The following is a 12,102-nucleotide window of genomic DNA, read 5'->3' on the forward strand; positions in this document are numbered from 1 at the left end:
TAACCTTTTTGAAAGAAACCCCCCCTTGAGCCTTTGAGGAAGTTATCATCGCCCCCTCCCCGCGGTGATGATATCTTTTTATTTATTTATTTATTTATTTATTTATTTATTTATTTATTTATTTATTTATTTATTTATTTATTTATTTATTTAAGACACTTAAATCCAATGACCCATGAAAACAAAATTCAATTCCAAGAAAATGAAATGCCCCCCAAAAGTAACATTTAATGATTTAGTTGCAAGCGAATTTTAAGACGCAACAAGAAATATAAAAGGGGCATAAAAACAAACCGCAATGCAGGAACTAAAAATTTCAAGACGAAAACTCTGAAACTAAATTAAGATTGGAGGAAAATATATATTCATGCACATTGTAAAAAGGCTGCAGCCATCTTCACAGGTTTGGCTTGCTCCAGCACCCCCCTACTGCCCCCTTCTGCTCCAGCACCCCCACACCGCCCCTTTTCGTTCTACCGCCCCCCTGAAAAATGAAATCCCCCCCTGGGGGGCATTATCGCCCACGTTAAGAACCACTGATATAATTTATTATTACTGTACTGATAACTATCAGAAAACAGGGTGGCACCAGTAGGACTTAGGTACAGCTAATCCCATTGTCAGGAGAAAGTAGGCATATAAATGCAACCCATCCATCCATCTATCCATCCAGCTAGGATTTTCTGCCTCAGATGTCAGAATCGCTTGATCAGCCTTGGGCATCCAACATTGGATGCAGGCTGTTATTTACTGTTGCACCTCAGGAAACAATATTAACCCCCGAAGAACATTTACACTTATTATTTCTAAGACAAAAATACTGAGGAATCAATTTATGGACACATCCTTTAGAGACACTACATTACAGTTATGAACATCCTCAGACACAGAGTGGGAAAGTATTGACAGTCTCAAGCCCTCACGTTTCTTCCAAAGCATGAGCACAGAATTACAATCCCAGCAAGCGAAAGTGAATGGCCATCACAATGTCTTGGGGGCAAAGAACTCCACAGTTGGACTAGGCACCAAGATCTAGATGTCCCGTCATTTGCTAGACAAGAAGCTAGTTTTAAAAGAGTGGTAGAAAAACTCAACCCTATCCACCTCCCCCACGATCAGGTATATTGTTAAGAATCCTTATTATGTCTTTTTTCTCCTCATCTTTTTTCTAAATTAAGAAGTCTAAAACCTCCCCCACGATCAGGTATATTGTTAAGAATCCTTATTATGTCTTTTTTCTCCTCATCTTTTTTCTAAATTAAGAAGTCTAAAATATTGCTCCCTCTCCTCATAGGAAAGTGACTCCAGTCCCTTGATCATTCCCCTTTCTCAGTTCTTCAAGATAGATAGATAGATAGATAGATAGATAGATAGATAGATAGATAGATAGATAGATAGATAGATAGATAGATAGATAGAGAGAGAGAGAGAGAGAGAGAGAGACAGACAGACAGACAGACAGACAGACAGACAGACAGACAGACAGACAGACAGACAAAACTTTATTACGGTCAAAAGACCAGCCACATTCTACAACATAATTTCTAAGAAGCAACAACCAGAAGAATACACAATATTTCAAACATGGTCACACCATGGATTTAAATAGAAACATTAGGATCCTAGCAGGTTTATTTTCAGTTACTCTCCTGATGACCACTAGTATGAGATTTGCCTTTTTCACTGCTGCCACAATTCATCTGACGTTCTGACCGCCTGAAGTATCTGCTATGAATATTGCCCCAACATCTCTTCCCGTGCCATAGATCTAAAGGAATGAAGAAAATTATATAGGTAGCTGTTTCTGCAGGAACATAATGGAAGCTTACATTATCTAGACTCAGTTCATTCCAAAGATCAACAGCGATTGGAAGGAGGAAATCTGAACTTCCTGCTTTAAACGATCAACAGGAAACAGACAAAAATATTGTACTCAGTTTGAGGAAACCTGACAGGAGCAGTGAATTGCAAGGAACTATAGCTAGATGGAAGGATTGTTAAAAGCTTAACTGTTCTGTTTAATCACGGAGATTTCACTGAAAGCAGCTTCCATTTTGGCAAAGGTTTTTCCCACAAGAGAGAAATCCAAAACACCAAGGTTTGGAGAACTAGTAGCCACCATTCTTGCTTTCTATCTGCAACCATTTCCTATTTCTTCACTTTTTCTTGGATGACAACTTCAAAGGACAAAATGTGGTTTTTCACAAAGAGTTTCGACTTACACAACAGTCATATTTGTACCATTGTCTTTAATGCATGTATAGTGCTGGAAACATGAAGAAGATGCATTAACCACAGTAGAGTTCATAGACTCCTCCCAAATCAATTTCGTTCCAAATCTACACTTGTTAATTCTACAATATAATAAAGCAACTACACTTCCAAATCTCCCAGAGGAATCTGAATAAACTTTCCAACAAGGAGACCACTTGAAAACAGGCCTTTGGACAAACCCAGTCATAATAACCAGCATAAGTGGCCATGATGAAATTTCCAATCACAGTTTTACATCCGTTCTACTACCTTTCATCAAAAATGCCCAGTGCTGGTACAGAAAGCTCTGCACAAGCAGAACAATTCATATGGAAAGCTGCTTTAGAAATAATACCCTGGCATAAGGCACATTCACCCAGCAGGTGTGACACCCATGAGAAAACCTGCAGAGAAATATTGTAGAGACCACTCTCAGGATGGGATTCTATACTTACTTGGAAAGAGTTATGTGCAACTTATTAGTAGGCTAGTAATCCACCACATGACAGGAGCTAGACTCAGTGATTCGTAGGATCCCTTCCAGTCTGCACTCCTAAAATGACGATGAGGATGATGATTAAATCCTGAGCAAGAGAATTTCAGCCATTGTATCAACTGCCTTTGCAGCAGCAGATAAACAGTTGTCTCTCTCTCTCTCTTTTTAAAACTGACTGGACTTTTTATGGTATTTACTATTAGGTTCTGCTGAACTAACAAGTTTCAGTGGCCATTAGTACTGGGCTTGCACTCTTCCCCCAAGGAGACCACAGGGAAATACAGGGTATAATTCAGCTTCCCTTTCTCAGATTTGTGGTCAAGCTCCACAGAGAAACTAAGAACTCTGGTTTAAAATAAACTCTGCTCACTTTGCTAAACGAGTAATAGATTAATAACACTACTTTTACATAATGATTCCTGGTTAATACGTAACAAGCTACAAATCAGAGCAAGTAAAAGTCATCAGCAGTCTTCTATTCAGAAGAAGAGAAGGACCGGCCGAAGGTAGCCAAAGTTTTCATATGAGGGTTTGCAAAGGTCTTGTGCACATGCCCTTGGATTAGTGTTATGTACAAATTAGCTCACTATCCATGTATATCCAGACTGAAAGCAACCTTTGGAACAGTTTATTCAAGAAAAAGAAGAAAGGATTACGGCATGCACTCCAAAATTGCTTGATTTAAGAAGAGAGAAGCTAATCTCAGAATGTAATAGAATGTTACTTAATGTGCCCTCAACAGTCTCTTGCTCTTAATTTTTACAGGGAGTAAAAAAAACAAAAAAACAAACCCAAACTTTGAAAAATACACACCACTGGATAACAAGAATTTGTTGCCCTAGAAAGTTGTAAAATTACCTTCTCTGGAGATGTTTACGAGAAAGCTGAATAAACATCTGTTAAGAATTACTTAGAGAAAGAATTATATCACCACGGGGGGAAAAACAATTTGTGATATAGGAAGTCTATTTATTATTCTATACTTCTTTTATACTGGAAATCTAGAAAGAAGCAGCAATATTTTATTTTACCTAACACCCTATACAGCTACTGAATAACTTTAATATAGTGCTACAATCATGAGCCAAAATCAAGTTTTCATAGCCATAATCCAAAAGATATTTTCCTTTTTTAGCTTCTTATTCATGCCCATCTTTACTTAGTATATATATAAAAAAAGTAAAGAGCCCCATGGCGCAGCGGTTAAACCGCTGTACTGCAGCCAAAACTGTGCTCAAGTCCTGGGAATCAATACCAGGCAACCGGCTCAAGGTTGACTCAGCCTTCTATCCTTCTGTGCTTGGTAAAATGAGTACCCAGCTCGCTGGGGGGGGGGGATATGTAGCCTGCATAATTAACTTGTAAACCGCCCAGAGAGTGCTTGAAGCACTATGGGGCGGTATATAAGCAGCAGGCTTTGCTTTTTGCTTTTTTTGTACTAATTGTACCTAATAATACTAAGGCAAATAAGGTGGCACACAGACGAACAAAGCACTTAAAGTTGTACACCGGTTGTATATGATTCTATATAATCTGTGTTCAAAATCTGCTGAGTAGCATTCATTCATTCATTCATTCATTCATTCATTCATTCATTCATTCATTCATTCATTCATTCATTCATTCATTCATTCATTCATTCATTCATTCATTCATTCATTCATTCTCTGTTCCTCTTCTCTGAAATTACATATCCAGAAATACAAAAGGGGATATTAGGATATATTTTTCTTAAGACCCAACATTGCATCTAAATACTTGATTCCCACCTATCTTCATGCAGCTCCATATAGAGTCTGCCTCCATCAGAACACGTTCCCCCATGCACCTTTGTGAGTTGCAGGGAACCCTTGAATCTCCCATGGCACTTTTCTAACAGTTTGAAGAAGTGTTGCAGGAATGTCATGGAGATGAGGGGGCTGCTCTACCTCTTGCCAGTTTAAGGGTTTCCAACCCCATAGTTCAACTTGGGGTGGGAGGGTTCCCCATTGAATTATGGGACAGGGAGTCCTTGAAAACCCCTACTCTCAGCTGCAGTAGATCCAAAGTGTAGGCACTGAAAAAAACACTCTCAGGATGACCTTCTGTGTCTGGTTTTGAAGACATGTTGAGCAGGGAAAGCATCCTGCTAAATAACAACCTAAATCTCTCAGGAAATTACGTTTTTCACAAGTGTGCTTCAGACATGGCAACACAACTCTTTGCTACAGAAAAATCCACAGGAAAGTAAAAAAGAAATCTCAGCAGTTCCAAGAGATGAATTCACTCAGCAAGATTAAGAACTTTTCTAAATATCCTTGAGAGCTAATTCCACAATGCAGAAAATCATGTATTTTTTTTTCCATCCCTGCACATGGAAAGCTAGCAAACCCAAGCAAAGAAAGCCTTCTCTCCAACACTGGTGGAACTAGCCTCTAGATATTTCCAGGTATCTGTACACCATTTCCAAAAGCTACGGTCACATACAGGAAAGAATTGTAAACAAAGGTCTTCACTATCCACAGGGAGTTATAAATATGGAAGATGGAGTGAGGAAGAATAATGACAGACAGCAGCTTAGCATGTGCATCAATACTGGTCACTGGCCAAAAAAAGGGATTTATGAGAATAACTAGTAACAAACGTCTTGAGACAACGCCAGGCCAGGCCAGGATACGTGACAAGGGTAAAAGCTTTCATTTAAGATTTATTGCAGGCAAAGAAACTTTTTTTTTCAAATGAAAAGGGATTAATCTATTTGGCAAGAATATCTCCCCATAATGAAGCTCCACTTGAATTTGCAATTCTGCAATTCTCTCAAATATGCCTTCCCTTTTTAAAAAATCCCGGCCTCAGTAATTTGTCTTCTCTTTGTACTATTTCTTGTTCCTCGAGGTAGTTATTAGTAAGTAGTCTTAAATGCAAATTCCATAAAAGTTTCTCTTCCTGCACACCTCTGGAAAAGATAAAGAAGGTACATTAACGGAGACCTACATATAGGTCCGTGATAAAAGGTGGCATAAAAAAAAATCAGCTCTTAATTTCGTAAAGTTAGAAGGGAGAAACCTTCTACAGAAATACTGGCCAGGAACATAACGTGTCATCTGCAACATCACCCAATCAGTAATTCTGTCTTCCTACAGAGGGGCAGTCTGTGACCTGATGTTTACAGAAAAACCTGTGCAATGGCTAATCTGTAGCATTGTTCTAAGCAAATGTTCAAATGAAAATAAGACTGGCAGGCAGGATCCAGAAAGAGGTGGGGGGAGAAAAAAAAACACATTCAAAATTCCAGTCCTGCAGATAACAGGTAGTATGGTGGTGTCAGAACAGGTGGCAAAATAAGGTTTTAAGAATAACAAGCCACTTGGGATAAGTGGTGCCCTTGTATGACAGGGGTATCCCAGCTACTTTTTCCCCCCGAGAAGTGCTGTGTAAGCAAAAGGGAGTAAGAATAGGCTTCCTTACAAACAACAGATTTATACGCAAGAGAGCACTCAAACATGCAACCCACTCAGCCTGAAACATACAGACTGCAGCAATGATGTCCAAAAAGGCCATAACATCTTATTTTGCTGAATGCATGAACTGGCCCTAAGGCTAAAGCTGGAAGAATCTTTTTTTTACATGAAGCAAGTCCAGTGACATGCCACAATTTCAGTACACAAACGTTCTTCTTTCAATCAATCACACAATTCCATAGTAAGATTCACATGGCACCGCTACGTAATGTACTGCTACCAGATACTCTTCACAGTGCTTCCAATATGTAAACGACTTCACCTCCATTCTATCAGCATTTTGAACCCTTTCATAAAGCCCTGCTCTTTAAATTCATTAGAACAAATATGGATAATTATTTGATAGGAAATACCTATTAGATTTTCCTGCTAGAGACGTTTCCTTTAGAAAAAATGCAGAGTCCCCTGAAAAGAGAAATCCGCCTATTGATGTGCCACTTGAACTGCTGTTAACTTTTCTGCCATTCTTTTCATTAGTTCTTATCTTCGGTCTCGAAGCAGATTACCGAAAATCTGGTAGCAACAATTAAGTAGCCGTGCATAGTGAGCCACTGCATACATTTGCCGTCACTTCTCTCCTTGGAAAAGAATCAAAGCATGATGGACAGCAAGCAGAGAAGAAGGCAGGATATGTCACAGCAGTCAACAAAAGACAGACAGGATATAGAAAAAAATTACTGAAGCTATACCTTAGGACCATAAAGAAAGCAGACCACCGAAGAATTGATGCCTTTGAATTGTGGTGCTGGAGGAGGCTCTTGAGAGTCCCCTGGACTGCAAGGAGAACAAACCTATCAGTTCTAAAGGAAATCAAGCCTGAGTGCTCACTGGAAGGACAGATCCTGAAGCTGAGGCTCCAGTACTTCGGCCATCTCCTGAGAAGAGAAGACTCCTTGGAAAAAACCTTGATGTTAGGAAAGTGTGAGGGCAAGAGGAGAAGGGGATGACAGAGGATGAGATGGTTGGACAGTGTCATCGAAGCTACCAACATGAATTTGACCCAACTCCGGGAGGCAGTGGAAGATAGGAGGGCCTGGTGTGCTCTGGTCCATGGGGTCACGAAGAGTCGGACACGACTAAACGACTAAACGACAATACCTTAGGTTGCATCTGAACTTCAAGAAAAAAAAGAGGGGGGTGGAGAAATAATATGCTGTACTTTCCCCTCTGCAGTAGTGAGGGCTACAAGTGTTTTGGAGAGAAAGAGAGTAGAATTTCCCATTCTAATTCTGTAATTGATGCCCAATTCCATGCTTCTGCTCTGTGCTCCTGGGCTTACAGGCCATTTCCAGTAATAAAATATCATGATTAACACATAAGAAAAATACTATTTCTTTCTGCATCCATTAACTATTGTCAAGTTTTGTCAGTATAAAGGCAATTTCTGCACTCTTGGCACATCTATATCTAGCACTCCGTTTCACAATGCTCTGAAGGGAGGGAGAGTGGTTATTTATATTAATAAAAGGCAAGAGAATTCAATAGTGAACTCCTCTCTTATGAGATGTTCACAGCTGCAATAGCGCACATCTTTCTAAATCCAGATCAACATGACACTGATACATAGTCAATAAGTGGGAAAAGACATGCCAGTGGTTCTGAACAAATTTATTAAAAACAAAACAAAACCCAGAATAGATTATCATGGCTATGTTGTAATATCAAAGCAAAAAAAAAAATTCATATGCCATAAAGCAATGTATTTGCTCCAGTAGTTTTAAAGAAGAGATTTGCTTTGCTTGTTGATTATGTTACTAAATCATTAATGTTTTTGACTCCCTCTGTAATTTTTTTCTGGAGACAGATACTACTATCAGCTTTTTCTCATGCTTGGACAACATGAATTGCTGGCAGCACAAGGTATAAAATCTGCCATGCTCATAAGCGACATGTACATAGCAGGAAAGTCAGTAATGATGATACAATGATTATTTACTATTTTATATATATTAATACCTGAAGACAAGGTGAATGCCCTGCCTTTCCATCAAGGTTTCCCCAGTTGCAGCTTCTCTGATAAATACAACGCCGTATTGTGACTGTGGTATAACTGTCATTTGTGCATAAAACTTTACGTGACGGCTTTAAGATTTAGACTGTGTTTTGCTCTTTTGTATTGAAGTTGTTGCCTTTTTTCTTAATAGTAAGAACTTTTTCAAAGAAAGTGTGGAAAATAAACAGAGAGCCTGCTTTTTGTTTTATATGCAAATTGGCATACATTTTTCAATGCCCTACTTCTAGTTACAGTGTATATATTTACTGTGTTCTGGCAAGAAAGATTTTGAGATCCAGTGCCGTGTAGCAGGCAGAGCCTCAGATGACAACTAAAGATCTAGGTTCAAATTCCCACTTGGCTATCGAAACTCACTGGGGAATGTCAACAGTAAACCATTCACTGAACATCTCAACATAGCTCAAATCTTAAATAGGTTCACCATAACTCAGGAGCAATCTGACTACCTGTAACAACGACAAAATGGATTTAACTGAGTGATTAGAGGTTTCCAAGTTCAATCCCTGGCATCTCCAGATAGACTAAGAAGAGAACTCCCAAGTGAAAACATGCTTACAGTCATTTTAGGAAATATGAAACTAAGAATTTCCCACCTAATTTAGAGGGGCTTTTATATATACAGTGGTGCCTCACATTACGATGTTAATTCGTTCCAGCGAAATCGCTGTAGAACGAAAACGTCGTAAAGCGAAATTAAAAAGCCCATAGAAACGCATTAAAACCCGTTTAATGCGTTCCAATGGGCTGGAAACTCACTGTCCAGTGAAGATCCTCCATAGCGCGGCCATTTTCGCAGCGAGGAATCAGTCCCAGAAAACAGCGGGGGGAGGGCATTTTGTTTACCCAGTGGCCATTTTGAAACTGCCGATCAGCTGTCCGAAAATCATTGTTTTGCAAAGAATCGGTTCCCAAAGCAGGGAACCAATCATCACAAGTGAAATTCCCCCATAGGAAACATCGCAAAAAGTTCATTGTAATGCGGTTTCGTTGTTAAACGGAGCGATCGTAAAGCAAGGCACCACTGTACACTTCTTTCATTAAGGCCCTGAAAATATACAGAGGACAACTTGTGCACAGTTGCCTCATTTTCTTATTTTGGCACCTTGGCCTCCTATTTTTGACCGTACCAGCCAACAAATAATTTTTAAAGCTAATTAAATTGCATTCACTTGAACTTAAGCAACTGCAACAGCATTGTTCTGGAAGATTCTGAGTCATAATGGGACTGAATTATTATATGAATAACGCCTTACTGCTCTGTTCTCGGATTCTTTAATTATGCAGAATCATAATATTGTGTATTAATGTTCAATACTCATTTTTATTATATTCATCTTGCATGCAGCACCCTTTCTGGTTGTGAGCATGTCTTGGGTTTCCCCAGATGGAAGGCAGCTTCCAAAATTCCAGTGGTACTGTATATTAATTTAACAAGGTGTTTAAGACCTAATCTCTTTTGAATTCATGTCGCCAAATATTTTCCCATAAAATAAAAGTATTTCATTTATTGTGGCATGGTGTCACAATTTATTTTTGCTACATCTTTTTTTCTTTAATTAAAAGAGAAATAAAAATGGCAACCATACTTTGTTCAGTATGTTTACCTCTTGATTCATCTGTTACTATTACTGTATTTTTTGCACCATAAGACTCACTTTTTTCCCACAAAACAGGGGGGTGGAAAGTCTGTGCATCTTATGGAGCGAAGAAAACAGATTATATTTTCCTGTTTTCTTCTCCTAAAAAATCGGTGCGTCTTATGGAAAGGTGCGTCTTATAGAGCGAAAAATACGGTAAATGTTTGCTTTGAGCAACAGGCTTTCTTCACTTCTCCATTTTATAAGCCTTTTAAGGCTAGAACAAAAAGCTCATGCACCACATCGTACAAAAGGAAGCCAATATTTGGAAAGCTCAAGCCATGTCTTCTGTATCAGATGGTGAATTCCACAATGCACAGAATTTTACATTTTTCCCCTACATCTGCTGGTGATAACCAAATTTTCTGGTAGGCAACTTCACAGCTCTCAAGGATTACATTTTGAAAGAAATTACAAGGTGAAAAAAATTCAAGCAGCAGGATACAGATATTTTTCTCTGTTCCAGTATATCCTTGTAAAGCAAGTATGTTTGTTGATAAAAAAAACAATGAATGAGTGAACAATTAATGAATGAAAAAAAATGAATCTTTAAAACAAAACAAATGTTCATATTATGTTTCTTTAAAGCAGCAATCCTAAATATCCTGATTTGGAAACAGAATAGGGAGTTTTACTAGTAGGAGAGTCATTTTATCATACACTAGAACGGTCACAACTCAGGAAAATATGAAATTATTATTGCGCAGAATTTAAGAGGGAAAGGGAAGAAAAAGCTAAAGCTACAGGTCCATGTTGCAGACTTAACCAGCCTACTGAGATAAATTGGGAAGAACAATTGCCATCTAATTTATTCACAAGGAGGAAAAATTATACAACTGTATATTCTTAAGAGTGCAGGTCAGCATTAGTGCAAGTTGTAAAACAGCTTATCCCGCTCCGCCCTGCCCCAGCCCCACTTATGATCTGCATATTGTCATTTTGTCTTTCACTGAAGGCATCATCATCATCAACAACAACAGCTGCCTAGGCACCATTTCCCATATTCTCCAGTGTTCCAAACTTTGCACAACTGATCCACTGCACCACCACAATAAAAAGATTATTTGGGAGGGGAAAAAATGCTAAAGTGTTTGTTCATGGGGAATGAGATTTTTTTAAAAAAAAAAAAGTATGTCTTTTTTTCAGAGTGTTGGGAGGGGGAACTCTTCTGACAAATTTTAGCCCAGCTTGAGAGAAAACAGAGAGGCAGCACAGAACGCACCATGACTATGCGTGTGTCTCATTTGATAGTATGCAGGCTCCTCAAAGCACAATAGACTGCTTCACATAAAATACAGAAGGATCCATTGTCCGTTCCAAATTAGCATGTAGCAGGAAAATTCCTCTGCAAGATGTAAATGCCTTGGCAACCAAGCGGCAGATTTTATGTAAGCTGAACATCTTTTTGTTCCATATGCTTTAGAGCCAACAAACTGGTCTGCATTACCACCTTTCAGGACTGAAATTAGAAGTTCTTCTGGAGGTCAAACTATAGATCCACCCCACTAAAAACAGAAAGATTACTGAGCGTTAGTCAAGAATACTAGTAGTCATAGTACAAGCCACACTCTTTTAGAAGTCTCAAACTTCACAACATACAGTTTTGTGGTTGCTTTTATGCATGTTTGATGTGGCTTTCGCATTTCACGAATGCTACTCAATGTATGAAATGCAGAGAGGAAGAAAAACAAGGGTGTCTTAAAGGCTGTAACACAAATTAAGATGTGCATTTTAAGCAAAACAGTAATAATGTATTATAGGCTTTTGTTTCGTTAATTCCCCAAGAACCTCTTCTCCAAGCCCATCCTGTATTTTTTTGTTTTCACCCTTGCAACCCTAATGATTTTGTTTTACGATTTGCCCTACAAATTCATAAACGGGGGTTCTTGAGACACCTGCCGAGGCAAGAAAAATGGCATCTTGTGTGCTGAAATTCATTAAATAATTTTATACTGTTTGAAATGATACAGCAAGTGGTGACACACCACCTTTCAAGACCCTCTTTACAACCACAGCTAGGGATCAAGGGTAGCCCCAGCCAATGCTTTTATGGTACCATCGCCCTGCCTCAAACATGCACGTTTATGTCACAGGCAAGGTGCAGTCCAAAGGCATAAGTCTAGCCGCCTACAGTGGTCGCAATGACCAGATAGGTGGGGTATAAATTAAATTAAATTAAATTAAATTAAATAAATAACTCTC

The 12,102-nt window shown here is 38.8% G+C and overlaps 1 protein-coding gene and 1 long non-coding RNA gene across 5 annotated transcripts in view; both read right to left on the reverse strand.

The window, feature by feature from the left end:
• Positions 1–12,102, reverse strand: part of DIP2C (DIP2 acetate--CoA ligase C (putative)) — a 308,258-nt gene that overhangs the window by 258,843 nt on the left and 37,313 nt on the right. The gene's annotated exons all lie outside the window — the stretch shown is intronic.
• Positions 804–3,539, reverse strand: LOC144583791 (uncharacterized). Its single transcript, XR_013537736.1, has 2 exons — positions 1,190–3,539; positions 804–1,104 (listed from the first exon to the last, which is right to left on the reverse strand). It is a non-coding gene; the product is annotated as an uncharacterized LOC144583791 (long non-coding RNA).

Source organism: Pogona vitticeps, chromosome 6, assembly GCF_051106095.1.
Source record: "Pogona vitticeps strain Pit_001003342236 chromosome 6, PviZW2.1, whole genome shotgun sequence".
NCBI lineage: Eukaryota > Metazoa > Chordata > Lepidosauria > Squamata > Agamidae > Pogona > Pogona vitticeps.